Raw genomic sequence first — 18,964 nt, 5'->3', positions numbered from 1 at the left:
ATTACCCTTTAGGGAAGTCGGGTTATGATGATGGGGAGATAAGCTGGTCTTTACTTAGATGGTTTCTTAGATTTTTTTTTTTTTTAAAAATTGCTTCCTCCTGTTGGATTCTTCCTAATCATAGATGGCCAAGATTTGAACAGCTCTATACAACATGTAATTTATTGAATATTTTTGTATGTGAAGCCTGTGCTGGGTGTTTGATGTGTTCTCATTTAATCTTCCCAGCAAATGTTTTTCTGTTAGTTTTTTCCTTTCCTGGCTGGGTTGGTTCTCTGCCATTTCTCTTGGATGGTCGTACATACCTACTTTGGTTTCTTTTTCTCTAAAGGACAGACCCACCACTGAACGCCATTTTTACTCTCTCAGTATACCCTTTGATCTGATGGGTAGGGTTGGCAAATTTCAAACATTGGAGACTAACGGTATTTGTTGATTCAACAAATATTTTATTGAATGATACTCTGGAAGGTGGTGTTTTAAGTGTTGGGCATATATACGGTTCTGGAGCTTCTATTCTGAGGGAGGAGAAAATGCAGAAATGTCAAGCAAGAATTCTGTTTAGATGGGGATGGTCAGTGAAGGATTTTCAGAAGTGACATGGTAAACATGGATATGATACATTTTTGCATTACAAAACTAGTTAAAATTAACTAGTTAAAATTAACTCAGGCATGGTGGCTCACGCTTGTAATCCCAGCACTTTGGGAGGCCGAGGCGGGTGGATCGCAAGGTCAGGAGTTCGAGATCAGCCTGACCAACATGGTGAAATCCTGTCTCTACTAAAAATACAAAAAATTAGCTGGGCGTGGCGGCGTGTGCCTGTAATCCCAGGTACTCAGGAGGCTGAGGCAGCAAAATCGCTTGAACCCAGGAGGCGGAGGTTGCAATGAGCCAAGATTGCGCCATTGCACTCCAGCCTGGGCAACAAGAGCAAAACTCCGTCTCAAAAAAATATTTTATAAAATAAAATATTAACTCCTTGGCCGGGTGCAGTGCCTCACACCCGTAATCCCAGCACTTTGGGAGGCTGAGGCAAGTGGGTTGCTTGAGCTCAGAAGTTCAAGACCAGCCTGGGCAACATGGGGAAGCCCTGTCTCTACAAAAAATTTAAAAATTACCTGGGCATAGTGGTGTACATTTGTGGTCCCAGCTACTCCAGAGGCTGAGGTGGGAGGATCACTTGAACCCAGGAAGTCAAGGCTGCAGTAAGGTAAGATCAGGCCACTGCACTACAGCCTGGGTGTCTCAAAAATTTTTTACCAGGCGCAGTGTCTCATGCCTGTAATCCCAGCACTTTGGGAGGCTGAGGCAGGCGGATCCCCTGAGGTCAGGAGTTCGAGACCAGCCTGGCCAACTTGGTGAAACCCAGTCTCTACTAAAAAATACAAAGGGAGGCAGAGGTTGCAGCGAGCCGAGATTGAGCCACTGACTCAAGCCTGGGGGAAAAGAGCGATACTTCTCTCAAAAAAAATTTTGTTTTTAAATTTCTTGATTCTGTTAGAGGAAGTCATTGTTGCTTTCTGCTTTGAGATCCTGATCTCCCTGTAACAGACAACGTAAGAGTAGTTTTTTCATAACAGAATCTGGCCTGGCTTAATGCTATATTCATACTAGATGCTTTTCCATTTTCTCTTTTAAACTATTTATTGTTTGTGTGTGTGGGTTTTTTTTTTTTCCCCCTTGAGACAGGGTCTCTCTGTTGCCCAGACTGGAGTGCACTGGCATGATCTTGGCTCACTGCAGCCTGTGCCTTCCATGTTCAAGTGATTCTCCTGCCTCAGCCTCCTGAGTAACTGGGATTACAGGCGCCTGCCACCACACCTGGCTAATTTTTGTATTTTTAGTAGAGATGGAGTTTCACCATGGCCAATCTGGTCTCAAACTCCCAGACTCAAGTGATTCGCCTGCCTCCTAAAGTGCTGGAATTACAGGCATGAGCCACCACACCCAGCCTTAAACTATTGACTTGTTGAGAGGAAAAACTTTATCAAGAACAATGGCAGCCTAGGCAACATAGCAGGATCCCGTTTCTAAGACAATTTTAAAATTAGCTCTGTGTGGTGGATATGCAGCTGAAGTTCCAGCTACTAAGAGAGGCTGAAGCGGGAGGATAGTTTGAGCCCAGGAGTTTCAGGCTGTGGTGAGCCGATTGTGTCACTATACTCCAGCCCAGGTGACAGAGCAAGATGAATTATTTTTAAGAGGTGATTTGGAAAGATTGACTATAATTCACTGATTTTCAACATTGATGTATTGTGAAGTTTTCTTTATGCTTCCAATCAAGTGTATCTTTGAGTTGAAGCCATGTAGTTGGCTCTTTGTAATTGACAAGGTTATGCTGTCACTCCTTACCTCAGGAGTAATAAAGTACTTTTTCTTGCTTTTTGTTTAGCCATCTAGCTCTTTTTGTTTTTTAGACACCCAAGCTGCAGTGCCGTGGCATGATCATAGCTCACTGTAACTCTGATCTCCTGAGCTCAAGGGATCCTCCTGCCTTGGCCTCCTAAAGTTTTTGCGGAGATTATATGTGAGCCACTGCGCCTGGCCAAAATGTAGTTTTTCAAGAGTAATGCTTTAATAAACTGATTTTTCCCCCATAGCATTTCACTGTTCATTCTGTCTAGTAAATGTCTAGCTGGATTTCTATTTCGCTAGGTACTCCCTGATTACCTGCAATTGGGTTAGCATGTGGTGAATACAAAGATCAGTAGGGCATTGTGCCTGTCCTCACTGTGCCTCCACAAGCAGCTGCTTGTCTGGGTCTTGGGTGTACAAATAATTGATAGGTCCTTGGAAGTCAGGTTGGGGTGGGAATGGTCATACTATTTTGTATGGATGACATGTGGCCTGGCCTGGTTCTGCGTGAGTCAAAGGACCATGGAGGGCAGAGTTTTCAGGGTGATCTTGGAGTTTAACTTGATGTTAACCCTGTTAACTTTGCCTTAAAAGTTTTCCGGCCAGGAGTGGTGGCTTGACGCCTGTAATCCCAGCACTTTGGGAGGTCAAGGCAGCAGATCGCCTGAGGTTGGGAGTTCAAGACTAGCCTGTCCAACATGGAGAAACCCCATCTCTACTAAAAACACAAAAAATTAGCCAGTCATGGTGGTGGGCGCCTGTAATCCCAGCTACTCGGGAGGCTGAGGCAGGAGAATCACTTGAACCCGGGAGGCAGAGGTTGCCGGGAGCTGAGATAGCGCCATTGAACTCCACCCTGGGCAATGAGAGTGAAAATATGTCCTTAAAATAATTATAATAGGCCCGGTGGCTCAAGCCGGTAATCCCAGCACTTTGGGAGGCCGAGACGGGCGGATCACAAGGTCAGGAGATCGAGACCATCCTGGCTAACATGGTGAAACCCCGTCTCTACTAAAAAACACAAAAAACTAGCCGGGCGAGGTGGCGGGCGCCTGTAGTCCCAGCTACTCGGGAGGCTGAGGCAGGAGAATGGCGTAAACCCGGGAGGCGGAGCTTGCAGTGAGCTGAGATCTGGCCACTGCACTCCAGCCTGGGCGACAGAGCGAGACTCAATAATAATAATAATAATAATTTAAAAATGAGCTGGTCATGGTGACTCACGCCTGTAGTTCCAGCTACTCAGGAGGCTGAGACGGGAGGATTGCTCGATGCCAGGGATAGAGGTTGCAGTGAACAGAGATGGTATCACTGGACTCCATCCTGGGTGACAGAGTGGGACCCTGTCTCAAAAGTTTTCCAGGCATCCTCAAAATTGGGGTTTTCGGTGAATGCTAAATTAAACCAGGCTCTTTACCCTAGAGCTACACATCAGTACTTAAAGTAGTCTCAGGGGGATGCAGTAGTGAGAGATCATTGGCACTGGTACTAAGTGCTGTTTCAAATTACCCAGGTCAGTTTGCTCTCAGTAGTTTTGTGTTCTTATACATCATCTCATTCTGAGATAAAAGGAATTCCCAGGATGATGGTGATGGGAAGTCCCAGGACTCCCTTTCTGCAGTGGATTTGGAGAACAGTAGTCCAGGTTGAAGCAAGAGAAAGTATACTTCTAAGAGGGGATGTCTCAGACAAAAAACTATTAGAATATACTGAGGAAATTTTTGCCTTACTTGGAGAGTTTCGAGCTGAATTACTGATGAAGTACAGAGAAAATGAAAAAATTAAGGTAAATATTAACTAGAATAAACAAAAACTTGTGAAGTATTATAACATGAGGATTTTCTTTTTTGAGACAGAGTCTTGCTCTGTCACCCAGGCTGGAGTGCAGTGGCGTGATCTCGGCTCACTGCAAGCTCCGCCTCTTGGGTTCATGCCATCCATTCTCCTGCCTCAGCCTCCTGAGTAGCTGGGACTACAGGCGCCCGCCACCACACCTGGCTGAGTTTTGTATTTTTTTAGTAGAGACGGGGTTTCACTGTGTTAGCCAGGATGGTCTCAATCTCTTGACCTTGTGATCCACCCCCCTTGGCCCCCCAAAGTGTTGGGATTACAGGCGTGAGCCACCGCGCCCGGCCAACATGAGGATTTTCTTACTCCGTTTGCTGTAACAAAAGACCATAAACTGGATGGCTTATACACAACAGAATTTTATTTCTCAGCGTTTTGGAGCCTGGGAAGGCCAAGATCAAGGCTGTGGCAGACTTGGTGCCTGGATCCTGTCTTGAGTTTGCAAGGCAGGAAGGGTGAGGGATTTCTCTGGGGTTTCTTCTATATAAGGGCACAAATCCCATTGATGAGGGCTTTGTTCTGTGGTGTAATCACCTCTCAAAGGTGTACCTAATACTTTCACCTTGGGGATTCGGATTTTAACATGAATTTTCGGGGGACATAAACACTCAAACCATAGCAGGATTCAACTGTATGTGATATTTACCTAGTTACGATTGTTGTAGCTCTGAATATTGTAATAAAATAATAATCTGATGAAGTGGGGATGGGTGGGTAATATGTGTAATAGCAAAACTCATAGAAATGAGGAATTTTTTTTTTTTTTGGTCGCCCAGGCCGGAGCGCAGTGGTGCGATCTCGGCTTACTGCAAGCTCCGCCTCCCAGGTTCATGCCATTCTCCTGCCTCAGCCTCCTGAGTAGCTGGGACTACAGGCGCCCTCCACCACGCCTGGCTAATTTTTTTGTATTTTAGTAGAGATGGGGTTTCACCATGTTAGCCAGGATGGTCTCGATCTCCTGACCTTGTGATCTGCCCACCTTGGCCTCCCAAAGTGCTGGGATTACAGGCATGAGCCATCACGCCCAGCCAAAAGGAAATTTTTTAAAGTGGCAAATGGATTATGAACATCTTATTCAGAAATAAAGGTAAAGAACAACTAAAAAGGCAAAAGCAGTTGGCTTCTGGGGAAGGTGGGGCAGGGGACTTTTTGAAGCCTTAATATTTGCTTTGTTAAACCATGTTCTTGCATTATTAAGTTTTTTCATGCTAACAACTCTATTTTGTCAAGCCAGATTATGATGGCTTAACATGAGTGAACCTTCTAGCTTCTCATCAGATGCAAATCTGACAGGAATAGGGACTTGTGTTACTTTATGGCAGGTAAATAGCACCCTTGAGATACAAAATTGGGATGGTTTCGGGCCTAGTGGCGCCTGTCTAGTCTCAGCTACTAGGGAGGCTGAGGTGCAAAGATTGGGCGCAGGAGTTCCAAGGCCAGCCTGGCCAACATAGTGAGACCTGACCTGTCTGAAACATATACCCGCCCACCCCCATCCCCACCCCCACCAAAACAGGGATGGTTCTTCCTGTCCCCTTAAGGAGACACGACACCAAAGGAGAAAGTACTTGGATAGTGATGAGTGAATTGAGCATTTTATTACTGCTTTCATTTTTGTCTTGTCACAGCTAACAGGGAGGTTGAGTACTCTGTCCACTGGGGGCTGGTGCTTCCATTGAGGGTTGTGTGTGCCTGCTGATTTCTTTGAGTTCCTCTATCCAACATCAGAATTGTTTGTATTCAGATATGCGACAAGATGGGACTTCTGAGTTTCACAGTGTAAGGAAGATTGACACCTAACCGAGTTTGGGGCTTCCTTTGTACAGTTGACCATTGAACAACAAGGGTTTGAACTGTTGTGCAGGTTCACTTATACATGGACTTATAGATGGATTTTCTTCTGCCTCTGCTGCCCTGAGACAGCCAGGCCAACCCCTCCTCCTACTTTTCCTCAGCCTATTCAACATAAATACTATCGGGATGAACACCTTTATGATGATTCACTTCTACTTAATTTTTTTTTTTTTTTTTTTTGAGAGGGAGTCTTGCTCTGTCACCCAGGCTGGAGTGCAGTGATGTGATCTCGGCTCACTGCAACCTCTGCCTCTTGGGTCCAAGCAAATCTCCTGTCTCAGCCTTCTGAGTAGCTGGAACTGTAGGCACATGCCAACCATGCCCAGGTAACCTTTGTATTTTTAGTAGAGACAGGGTTTCACCATATTGGTCAGGCTGTTCTCGAACTCTTGACCTCAGGTGATCCATCCACCTCAGCCTCCCAAAGTGTTAGGATTATAGGTGTGACCCACCACGCCCAGCCTTTTGTTTAGCTTTTATTGTAAGAATACAGTATACATGTAACACATGAAATATGTTAATTGACTTATGACCTGTAAGGCTTCCAGTCAACAACAGGCTACTACGTTTTGGGAAATAAAAAATCATACATGGGTTTTCTTTTTTCTCTCTCTTTTTTTCTTTTTTTTTTTGTGACAGAGTCCTGCTCTGTCGCCCAGGATAGGGAATCATACTTTGAATACATGCCTCAATTAAAAAGGCAAAAAATAAGCAGGGCACAGTGGCATGCACCTGTAGTCTCAGGTACTTGGCAGGCCGAGGTGCAGGGATTGCTTGAGCAGCCCAGGAGTTCAAGCCCAGCGGGACAACAGCAAGACTCTCTCTAAAAATATTACTTATTTTAGAGACAGGGTTTTGCTCTGTCATCCAGGCTAGAGTGCCACGGTGTTATATCTCACTGCAGCCATAGCTCCGAGGCCCAAATGATCCTCCAGTCTCAGCCTCCCAAGTATTTAGGACTACAGGCGTATGCCACCAAGCCCTATTAACTTTTTTAAAAATTTTATTTTTGAGACAAGGTCTCACTTTGTTCTCTAGGCTAGAGTGCTGTGGTGCAAACATGTCTCACTGCAACCTTGACCTCCCAGGCTGAAGCTATCCTCTCGCCTCAGCCTCCTGAGTAGCTGGGACCACAGGCATGCACCACCACGCCCAGCTCAGTTTTGATTAATTTTTTTTTTTTTTTTTTTTTTTCTTTTAGAGACAAGGTTTTCCCCTGTAGCCCAGCCTGGTCTTGAACTCCTGGGCTTAAGTGATCCTCCTGCCTTAGCCTCCCAAAGTGCTGGGATTACAGGTGTGAGCCACTGTGCCCCGCCTACAGATAATTTGTTTTTTTATTTTTTGAGATGGAGTCTCACTCTGTCGCCCAGGCTGGAGTCCAGTGGCGCCATCTCGGCTCACTACAGTGTCTGCCTCCCAGGTTCAAGCGATTCTCCTCCCTCAGCCTCCTGAGTAGCTAGGATTACAGGCGCATACCACCATGCCTAGCTAATTTTTTTTTTTGTAGTTTTAGTAGAGACAAGGTTTCACCATGTTGGTCAGGGTGGTCTTGAACTTCTGACCTTGTGATCCGCCCGCCTGGGCCTCCCAAAAGTTTGGGATTATAGGCGTGAACCACCGCGCCCAGCCTTCTTTTTACTTCTTTAAAATTTTGCTGGGCGTGGTAGCCCACACTTGTAATCCCAGCTACTCAGGAGGCTGAGGCAGGAGAATCGCTTGAACCTGGGAGGTGGAGGTTGCAGTGAGCCAAGATTGCACCACTGCACTCCAACCTGGGTGACAGAGTGAGACTGTCTCAAAAAAAAAAAAAAAAAAAAAAAGTGCCCATAAGTAGTTTTTTTTTTTAAAACAAAAAGGATAAGGTTATATTTAAACAATTCTTAGACATAATGTTTTAACATTTTTTGATATGTCTGAAATTTGTGTCTTGCTTATCCATATGTCTCATAGTTCAATTGGCAGTGTTTATTTTTTTTTTATTTATTTTTTTTTTTTGAGAGAGAGTCTTGCTCTGTTACCCAGGCAGGAATGCAGTGGCATGATCTCACTTTATAACCTCCACCTCCTGGGCTCAAGTGATCCTCCCACCTCAGCCTCCTGAATAGCTGGGACTACAAGTGCACACCACCACGCCCGGCTAATTGTTTTTATATTTTTTTTTTGTAGAGATGGGGTTTCGCCATGTTGAGTGGCTGGTCTTAAACTCCTCAGCTCAAGCGATCCGCCCACCTCAGCCTCCCAAAGTGCTGGGATTACAGGCGTGAGCCACTACGTCTGACTGGCAGTGTTTTAGTAGTGTATAAAATAATGTTGTACCTAGGCCGGGTGCGGTGGCTCACACCTGTAATCCCAGCACTGGGAAGCTGAGGCGGGTGGATCACGAGGTCAGGAGATCGAGACCATCCTGGCTAACAGGGTGAAACCCTGTCTCTACTGAAAATACAAAAAATTAGCTGGGCGTGGTTGCTTGTGCCTGTAGTCCCAGCTACTCCGGAGGCTGAGGCAGGAGAATGGCGTGAACCTGGGAGGCGGAGCTTGTAGTGAGCCGAGATAGCACCACTGCACTCCAGCCTGCACGACAGAGCCAGACTCTGTCTTCAAAAAAAAAAAAAAAAAAAAAGTTGTACCTGAAAGTTAGTGACATTTTGTATTAGATAAAAAATGGTTATTTGGTATGAGTGCAGGTATTTTAATAAGGTACATTCCTAGATATTGATGGGCAGTTTATATTTTGCTGTGTGTCAAATTGTCCTCAAGTCATTACAATGTATATTCCCACCAGTTAGATGTGAAAGGCTTCACCTAAAACCATTACCTTGTGGGGGTATTTCAACATTAATGGGGGGGGGGTGACACAAATATTCAGACCATAGCTGTCTTTTTTTTTTTTTTTTTTTTTTTTTTTTTTTTGAGATGGAGTCTCGCTGTCGCCCAGGCTGGAGTGCAATGGCCGGATCTCAGCTCACTGCAAGCTCCGCCTCCCGGGTTCCCGCCACTCTCCTGCCTCAGCCTCCCAAGTAGCTGGGACTACAGGCGCCCGCCACCACGCCCGGCTAGTTTTTTTTTGTATTTTTTAGTAGAGACGGGGTTTCACCGGGTTAGCCAGGATGGTCTTGATCTCCTGACCTCGTGATCCGCCTGTCTCGGCCTCCCAAAGTGCTGGGATTACAGGCTTGAGCCACCGCGCCCGGCCAGACCATAGCTGTCTTACTGTATTTATAATTAGTGTCTATTTTTGTAATGAGTGAGGTTTTAATTTTTTGTAGAGACAGGGTCTTGCCATGTTGTCCAGGCTGGTCCTCAAACTCCTGCCCTCAAGTGATCCTCCTGACTTGGCCTCCCAAAGTGTTGGTATTACAGGCTCAAGCCACTGTGTGATCTCGGCTCACCGCAACCTCCGCCTCCCGGGTCCCGGTTCAAGCGTTCAAGCAGTTCTGCTGCCTCAGCCTCCTGAGTAGCTGGGATTATAGGCACGCGCCACCACACCCAGCTAATTTTTGTATTTTTTGTGTTTTTAGCAGAGATGGGGTTTCACCATGTTGGCCAGGCTGGTCTCGAACTGCTGACCTTGTGATCTGCCTACCTCGGCCTCCCAAAGTGCTGGGATTATAGGTGTGACCCACCACGCCAGTCCTGGAGTTTTGCTCTTGTTGCCCAGGCTGGAGTGCAATGGTATGGGTTTAAGTGATTCTCTTGCCTCAGACTCCTGATTAGCTGGGAATATAGGCATGTGCCACCACACCTGGCTAATTTTGTATTTTTAGTAGAGATGGGGTTTCTCCATGTTGGTCAGGCTGGTCTCCCGACCTCAGGTGATCTGCCCGCCTCAGCCTACCAAAGTGCTAGGATTACAAGCGTGAGCACCGCGCCTGGCAGCCCTTTATATTTTTAAGAGTCGTTTGTATTTCCTTTTTGTCTTTTTATATCTTTAGCACTTAGCTTTAAAAAAAAAAAATTAGGCTTTTGGGCGCCTGTAATTCCATCTACTCGGGAGGCTGAAGCAGGAGAATCATTTGAACCCAGGAGGTGGAGGTTGCAGTGAGCTGAGATCACACCACTGCACTCCAGCCTGGGTGATAGAGCAAGACCCTGTCTCAACAACAAGAAGAAGAAATACTTGGGCATCAGCCAAGTCTTTTGATCCCAAGATGATTTCTTTAACAAGTTTCCTTTATGTTTTACTGCTGGACATCCTTAAGATAAGAAATTGGGCTGGCAAGCCTGGGTAATATGTCAAAACTCTATCTCTACAAAAAATTTTTAAAAATAGCTGAGCATGGTGCTGTGTACCTGTAGTTCCAGCTACTCTTGAGTTTGAGGTAGGAGGGTTGTTTCAGCCCGGGACATTGAGGCTGCAGTGAGCCATGATCATGCCACTGCATTCCAGCCTGGGCAACAGAGCAAGATACTGTCTCAAAAAAAAAAAAAAAGAAAGAAAAAGAAATGGGGTTTGGCAGTGTTTTCTCCCATCACTTAGGGAGAATGAATAAATCATATCAGTGGTACAGTATTCTTACTTTGTTTTGTTTTCTCTTGTTTTGAGACAAGATCTCACTGTTGCTCAGGCTGGAGGGCAGTGTTGCAATCATGGTTCACTGGGGCTGTGAACTTCTGGGCTCAAGTGTCCTCTCACTTCAACCTCCTGAGTAGCTGGGGTTATAGGCATGAGCCACCATGGCCAGCTGGCACATCATTCTTAAACACCAACTAATGTGGAAGAGTCTTTGTTGTTTTGTTTTGGAGACATTCCATTCCAAAATGCCAACCTGTTAATTTCTTTAACTTCTTTTTTTGAGACAGAGTTTTGTTCTCACTGCCCAGGCTGGAGTGCAATGGTGCGATCTCGGCTCCCTGCAAACTCTGCCGCCTGTATTCAAGTGATTCTCCTGTCTCAGTCTCCCGAGTAGCTGGGATTACAGGCACGTGCAATCACGTCTGGCTAATTTTTGTATTTTTAGTAGAGATGGGGTTTCATCATATTGGTCAGGCTGGTCTTGAAGTCCTGACCTCAGGTGATCCACCCTGAGGTGGATCGGCTCGGTCTCCTAAAGTGCTGGGATTACAGGCGTGAGCCACTGTGCCCAGCCTAATTTCTTGAACTTCTTACCTTGTGTTCCTTACCTCAATTCTTTACAGGTTGCTTTTTTTTTTTTTTTTTTTTGAGACAGTTTTGCTCTGTCACTCAGGCTGGAGTCCAGTGGCGTGATCGCAGCCTCCTGCAACCTCTGCTTCCTGGGTTCAAGTGATTCTCCTGCCTCAGCCTCCCAAATAGCTGGGACTACATGTGTGCACCCCCACGCCTGGCTAATCTTTTTTATTTTTTGTAGAGTCGGGGTTTTGCCATGTTGACCAGGCTGGTCTCAAACTCCTGAATTCAGGTGATTCAGCCGCATTGGCTTCCCAAAGTGCTGGGATTTCAGGCATGAGCCACTGTGCCCGGCCCACTTTTCTGTTTAAAAGATTGTTCCTTGTTTCTGCTACATGTCCCTAATGGTTGTGTGGTAGTTTCTCCTCCATGTCATCTTCGTGACCTAAACTAATGGAAGCTCCAACGTCTAAAACTTACATTCTAGTCCAAGACAAGTAATGAACATAGTAAATAACTAAATTATGTGTTAGGACGTAAGACCTTTGTATTAAAAAGGTTCAAGTTGAGTAGCGAGGATTGGGAGAGCTAGTGCAGCATATGTGTGTGCAGATTGCTGTGATAAATAGGGGGCCAGGCCTGTGTATTTAAAAATTTTTATAATTTTTAAAAAATAGAATTATATTTCTTTCTTTTTTTTTTTTTTTTTTTTTGAGATGGAGTTTTGCTCTTGTCACCCAGGCTGGAATGCGATGGCGTGATCTTGGCTCACTGCAACTTCTGCCTCCCAGGTTCTAGCGATTCTTCTGCCTCAGCCTCCTCAGTAGCTGGGATTATAGTCATGCACCACCATGCCTGGCTAATTTTTGTATTTTAGTAGCGATGGTGTTTCACCATATTGACCCTGCTGATTTCGAACTCCTGACCTCAGGTGATCCACCTGCCTCGGCCTCCCAAAGTGCTGGGATTATAGGAATGAGCCACTGCGCCCGGCTTGGGCCTCTTAAAAAAGTAAGATTTGAGCAATGAGTTGAATTAGATGTAAGTTAGCACCAGGTATCTGGGGGAAAAGTACTCCAGGTAGAGAGAATATCTTGAGCAAGGGTCTCAAGGTGGAAGTGTTCTAACAGTAAGGAGGCCAGTGGCAAGAGTGAGTGAGGGGAGAGAGGAGCAGAAGAGGTCAGGTAGTTAGCAGATCTAGTAGTTAATCTATGGCCTTTCTGGCCTTCATTCTGAGTAAACCAGTCTTGTGGGGTTTTTAAGCAGTGTCATAATGTGATGTACTTTTTACAAAAATTGGCTCTTCAGAGCTTTTTTTTTTTTTTTTAAACCACTCTTTCAATCCAGGTTTTCCTGACTCTGGGAAGAACCAGGAAGAGACGGCCCAGAAGTATTCTTTTTATTTATTTATTTATTTTTGAGATGGAGTTTTGCTTTTGTTGTCCAGGCTGGAGTGCAATGATGTGATCTCAGCTCACCACACCCTCCGCCTCCTGGGTTCAAGTGATTCTCCTTCCTCCCGAGTAGCTGGGATTACAGGTGCCCACCACCAGGCCCGGCTAATTTTATATATATATATTTTTTTAGGCGGAGTCTTGCTCTGTTGCCCAGGCTGGAGTGCAGTGGCTCAATCTCAGCTCACTGCAAGCTCCGCCTCTTGGGTTCACACCATTCTCCTGCCTCAGCCTCCCGAGTAGCTGGGACTACAGGCGCCTGCCACCACTCCCAGCTAATTTTGTTTTTGTATTTTTAGTAGAAACGGGGTTTCACTGTGTTAGGATGGTCTCGATCTCCTGACCTTGCCACCCGCCTCGGCCTCCCAAAGTGCTGGGATAATAGGTGTGAGCCACTGCGTCCGGCCTAATTTGGTATTTTTTTAGTAGAGACGGGGATTCTCCATGTCGGTCAGGCTGGTCTCGAACTCCCAACCTCGGTTGATCTCACCTTGGCCTCCCAAAGGGCTGAGGTTACAGGCGTGAGCCACCATGCCAAGCCTGAGTATTCTTTTCAAACAATAAAATACACCAGTTTTGAAAACAATTTGATACATTGTGACAATGTGCTTTTTTGGGGGGGGGAGGGGCCTTTTTTTGTTTGTTTTTAAAAGATGGTGTCTCACTCTATTGCCCAGGCTGGAGTGCACTGGCATGATCTCTGCTCACTGCAGTCTCCACCTCCTGGGCTCAAGCGATTTTCGTGCCTCAGCCTTTTGAGTAACTGGGATTGTAGATGCATGCCACCACGCCCGGCTAATTTTTATATTTTTAATAGAGACAGAGTTTCACCATGTTGGCCAGGCTGGTCTCAAACTGCTGACCTCAGGCGATCCACCACCTTGGCCGCCCAAAGTGCTGGGATTACAGGCACAGTCGTGAGCCACTGTGCCCAGTCTGACAATAGACTTTTGATAACTGATGGTTACAATGTTCCCATCGCTGCAATCAAAATACAGAACATTTTTGTCAGCCAAAAAGCCCTTGTTCCCCTTTGTAGTTAATCCTCAGGCCCTGATCAATTTTTTAGTCTTTTTTTTTTTTTTTTTTTTTTTTAGGTGCGGTCTTGCTCTGTTGCCTAGGCTGGAATACAGTGGTATGAGCATGGCTCAATGCAGCCTCGACCTTCTGAGCTGAAGCAGTCCTTCCATTTCAACCTCCCAAGAAGCTGGAACTACACAGGTATGCACCATTGCACCTGGCTAATTTATTTTTTATTTTTATCTTTTGGTAGAGATGGGGTCTCCCTATGTTGCCCAGGCTGGTTAGGAACTCCTGGCTCAAACTATACTCCTGCCTCACCCTTCCAAAGTACTAAGATTAGGCCAGGTGCAGTGGCTCACACTTATAATCCCAGCACTTTGGGAGGCTGAGGGGGGCGGATCACTTGAGGTCAGGAGCTTGAGAGCAGCCTGGCCAACGTGATGAAACCCCATCTCTACTAAAAATATAAATATTAGCCAGTTGTCATCGTGCGCACCTATAGTCCCAGCTACTTGGGAGGCTGAGGCAGGAGAATCGCTTGAACCCGGGAGGTGGAGGTTGCAGTGAGACGAGATAGCGCCACTGCACTCTAGCCTGGGCTACAGAGCAAGATTCCATCTAAAACAAAAACAAAAACAAAACAAATAGGCATGAGCCACCTCGCCTGCCCCCTCCCCCACCTTTTTTTTGAGACAGGGTCTTCCTGTGTCACCCAAACTGGAGTGCGGTGTTCAACCTCTGCCTCCTCCCGGGCTCAAGCAATTTTCCCATCTCAGCCTCCCAAGTAGCTGGGACCACAGGCGCATGCCAGCATGCCCAACTTATTTCTGTATTTTTTTGTAGTCATGGTTTTGCCATGTTGCCCAAGCTGGTCTTGAACTGAGCTCTAGCCATTTGCCTGCCTCAGCCTCCCAAAGTGCTGGGATTACAGGTGTGAGCCACCTAGCCTGACCCTTTTTTAATTTTTTTTTTTTTTTGAGATGGAGTTTTGCTCTTGTTGCCCAGGCTGCAATGCAGTGGCACGATCCTGGCTCAGTGCAACCTCTGCCTCCTGGATTCAAGCGATTCTCCTGCCTCAGCCTCCCTAGTAGCTGGCATTACAGGCACGCACCACCACGCCTCTCTAATTTTGTATTTTTAGTAGAGATGGGGTTTCTCAGTGGTGGTCAGGTTGGTCTTGAACTCCTGACTTCAGGTGATCCACGTGCCTTGGCCTCCCATAGTGCTGGGATTACAGACGTGAGCCACTGTGCCTGACCTAAGCTGACTTTTTGTTTGTTTGTTTGTTTTAAATGGGCAACTAGAATAGGCTCAGAGATTCCCTGAAATCATTGTTAATTGTCACAGTTTGGGGGGATTCTCCCCCCAGGGATGTGGCTAAACATCAGTAGTGCCAAGTTTGAAATCCTCTTTAAGACTTCATTCATTGCTTTGGCTTTGTATACCATCTGGAGTTGTGCTGTTCAGTGTGGTAGCCAGAGCCATATACAGTGCTGTGAGTACCAAATACCTGTGGGATTTAAAAAATTAATATGATAAGCCAGGTGCTGTGGCTCATGCCTGTAATCCCAGCACTTTGGGAGGCCAAGGCAGGCAGATCACTTGATGTCAGAAGTTTGAGACCAGCCTGGTCAAGATGGTAAAACCCCATCTCTACTAAAAATACAAAAATAAGCCAGGCGTGGTGGCATGTGCCTGTAATCCCAGCTACTTGGGAGGCTGAGACAGGAGAATCGCTTGAACCCGGGAGGCGGAGGATCTAGTGAGCCAAGACTGGGCCACTGCACTCTAGCCTGGGCGACAGAGCAACAGTCTGTCTCTCAAAAAAAATAAAATAATATGAGAAAGAATATATTCGTTTTTTAATGCTCATTATATGTTGGACTGATAATTTTTTTGCATATATTGGGTAAAAATACATTAAAATTGTTTTTGTTTTTTTCCTAACCACTAGACTATCTGGGGAAAATAAAATTAATACAACTTAATTTCACCTGTTTCAGTTCCCTATGTGGTTTGCATTTGTGGCTCACATTGTATTTCTGTTATTAACACTGATCCAGGTGCTAAAGACTCTTGATATCTCCAGTTCAAAACCTCTCTTCTGTGCTCAAGATTCAGGGATCTGGAGACCTAGTTGACATTTCTTCTTGGTTCTCTTTTTTTTTTTTTTTTTTTTTTTGAGATGGAGTCTCACTCTGTTGCCCAGGCTGGAGTGCAGTGGCGTGATCTCGGCTCACTGCAACCTCCACCTCCCGGGTTCAAGCGATTCTTCTGCCTCAGTCTCCTGAGTAGCTGGGACTACAGGCGTGTGCCACTACACCTGGCTAATTTTTGTATTTTTAGTACAGATGGGATCTCACCATATTGGCCAGGCTAGTCTCGAACTACTGACCTCGGGTTCCTCCTGCCTTGGCCTCCCAACATGCTGGGATTACAAGCATGAGCTATTGTGCCTGGCTGGTTCTCTTAATACACCTCCAACTTGGTACATCTGAGATAGAGCTCCGGAGACTTCCCACTCTAAAATCATTTCTCCTTCAGTCTTCCTTATCCCCTTCTCTTCCAGCCAGATTCCTGGTAGTCATTCTTACCCCCTCCCCAACCATTAGCAGCTGTTCACCATGTTTATATCACATGTTGCCTCTTTTCTCTATGTCTTTGCCACAGCCATAGTCTAGACCATGCTATCCTCTCCCACCAAGATGACTACAGTGACCTCCAGGTCTGTCTTTTCCTTATCCTTGTGTCTTCAAAGTATTCTCCATTTAGTAGCCAGAATGATCTTGTGAAATGTAAATCAGATGTTCCTTACTTAGAACCTTTCAGCAACTTCCAATTTTATCTAAAGTAAAATGCCCAATCCCTTAGTTTGACTGTGCCTTGCCTCTGTCACACTCTATTATCTCAGGCCCTTTTCCCTATTTATCTATCCTTTTCTGACCACACTGACTCTCCTTTCAGATCGTTGTATACACTGAGCTCTTTCCTGCCTCAGGGCCGTTTTTTTGTTTGTTTGTTTTAATTAAATCTGGAAGGACCTTTCTTTTTTTTTTTTTTTTTTGAGACGGAGTCTCGCTCTGTCGCCCAGGCTGGAGTGCAGTGGCGCTATCTCGGCTCACTGCAAGCTCCGCCTCCCGGGTTTACGCCATTCTCCTGCCTCAGCCTCCCGAGTAGCTGGGACTACAGGCGCCCGCCACCTCGCCCGGCTAATTTTTTTGTATTTTTAGTAGAGACGGGGTTTCATTGTGTTAGCCAGGATGGTCTCGATCTCCTGACCTCGTGATCCGCCCGTCTCGGCCTCCCAAAGTGCTGGGATTACAGGCTTGAGCCACCGCGCCCGGCCTGGACCTTTCTCTTTACTGCTTTAGAGCTAACTTATCCTCAGATCTTAGCTTCAGGATCAAGTATCGGAATGCCCTCCTAAACCACCTGTAGCTTTAGTAGGTATGTCCTCCCAATATTCCCTGCCATTGGACCTATTTTGTGTAATTTGTGGTATTTGTCACAAATTCTTTTTCTTTTTTTTTCTTTTTGAGATGGAGTCTTTTTTTTTTTTTTTTTTTTTTTTTTGAGACAGAGTCTTGCTCTGTCAGCCAGGCTGGAGTGCAGTGGCAGGATCTTGGCTCACTACAACCTCTGCCTCCCGGGTTCAAGTGATTCTCCTACTTCAGCCTACCTAATAGGTAGAATTACAGGCTCCTGCTTAATTTTTTGTATTTTTAGTAGAGACAGGGTTTTGCCATGTTGTCCAGGCTGGTCTCGAACTCCTGACCTCAGGTGATCTTCCCGCCTTGGCCTCCCAAAGTGCTGGGATTACAGGCGTGAGCCACCGCACCAGGCCACTAATTTCTTTTTTGTTTTAGACGGAGTCTCGTTCTGTTGCCCAGGCTGAAGTACGGTGGCACGATCTTGGCTCACTGCAATCTCCACCTCCCGGATTCAAGCGATTCTCTGCCTCAGCCTCCTGAGTAGGGATTACAGGTGCATACCACCACGCCTGGCTAATTTTTGTATTTTTAGTAGAGACAGGGTTTCACCATGTTGGTCAGGCTGGTCTCGAACTCCTGACCTCGTGATCCACCCGCCTCGATCTCCCAAAGTGCTGGGATTACAGGCGTAGGTAGACCACTGCGCCCAGCCTAAACTTTCTAAACCTCAGTTGCTTAATTGCTGGGAGAGCCAGGATGCTACCTCATTGGGTTCTTGTGGATTTGCAGAGGTGACAGATACGCAGTTTGAATTTGGCCTGGATTCTCAAAGGCCCTGCAAACCTAAGGCACTTCAGATTGAATTCATCTTGTCAGATTTTTCACTCTTCCTCCACAAGTCCTGGAGCTGATTCTATCATTTCTTGCATTTCATTTCTCCTCAGCAGTAGAGCCTAGCTCTGGTCTGAAGAAAGATGAGATTGATCTTCCAACAAACTGACAGCTCTTCCCAGGAATATTTATTTCTCCCCTCCTTCCTTTTCCCGAATCTCCTAGGCCAGGTGACTTCCTGAGGACCAGGTTTGTAAGCAAAATCCCGACAAGCTATGAAACCAATCTGGGGCAAGTTGCTTCCCTTTCCTGGTCCATCTTTCAGGCAGCTGACCTTTTTCTGCCCTTAGGACAAGTTCCTAACAGTGCATTGAGTACCCTGAGGGTCTAGTGTCTTTCTGTGCCATGCCAGCTTCACTATGTATCTGGAAACCCAAGGAAGGGGGTAGATCTGAGGCAACAGAAACCACATATGCCTCATTCATCACCATGTTCCCACATCCTAGCTCATAGTAGGAATTCAAACAGCTGATAAATGAATTCAGGAGCTTTTAGTGTTGAGAGGCCTCATGGGACTCTGAAGTGGTCTATAGTAAGAAACTTGGTCTTGGTGAACTAAAGGAATTTTGTATTCACAATATGTAATTTCTTATATGAGAAGTAAAGTTTAGAAATAAAAACATTGGCCGGGTGCAGTGGCTCACGCCTGTAATCCCAGCATTTTGGGAGGCCGAGGCAGGTAGACCACCTGCGGTTGGGTGTTCAAGACCAGCCTGACCAACGTGGTGAAACTCCATCTCTACTAAAAATACAAAAATTCACCAGGCGTGGTGTCATGCGACTGTAATCCCAGCTACTGGGAAGGTTGAGACAGGAGAATTGCTTGAACCTGGGAGGCAGAGGTTGCAGTGAGCCGAGATCATACCAGTGCACTCGAGCCTGGGCGACAGAGCGAGACTCCATCTTAAAAGAAAGAAATACATTTGTCTTACTCAACAGTCCTCTTTTGGGGTGAAAGGTTTTCTAAAATAAAAATTACACAATACTGCAGGGCTTTTTCTCTACCTATGAGTAGCTTATTT

At 45.9% G+C, this 18,964-nt stretch overlaps 2 protein-coding genes across 4 annotated transcripts in view; both read left to right on the top strand.

Moving 5' to 3' along the window:
* The window catches only part of LOC105469647 (RNA-binding protein 14), a 73,656-nt gene that overhangs the window by 31,323 nt on the left and 23,369 nt on the right, over positions 1–18,964 (top strand). The window contains exon 2 of one of the 3 annotated variants that reach the window (XR_011610466.1): positions 13,695–13,818. The exons of the other annotated variants lie outside the window; for them this stretch is intronic. The gene's annotated coding sequence lies outside the window, so the exon portion shown is untranslated. The remainder of the gene's footprint in view (positions 1–13,694; positions 13,819–18,964) is intronic. 3 annotated transcript variants of the gene reach the window in all.
* The window catches only part of LOC105469650 (RNA-binding protein 4), a 55,783-nt gene that overhangs the window by 30,691 nt on the left and 6,128 nt on the right, over positions 1–18,964 (top strand). The gene's annotated exons all lie outside the window — the stretch shown is intronic.

The sequence above is a fragment of the Macaca nemestrina genome, chromosome 12 (assembly GCF_043159975.1).
Source record: "Macaca nemestrina isolate mMacNem1 chromosome 12, mMacNem.hap1, whole genome shotgun sequence".
Taxonomy (NCBI): Eukaryota; Metazoa; Chordata; class Mammalia; order Primates; family Cercopithecidae; genus Macaca; species Macaca nemestrina.
Note: the sequence above shows the minus strand (reverse complement) of the source record. Positions and strands in the feature narration are given on the sequence as shown.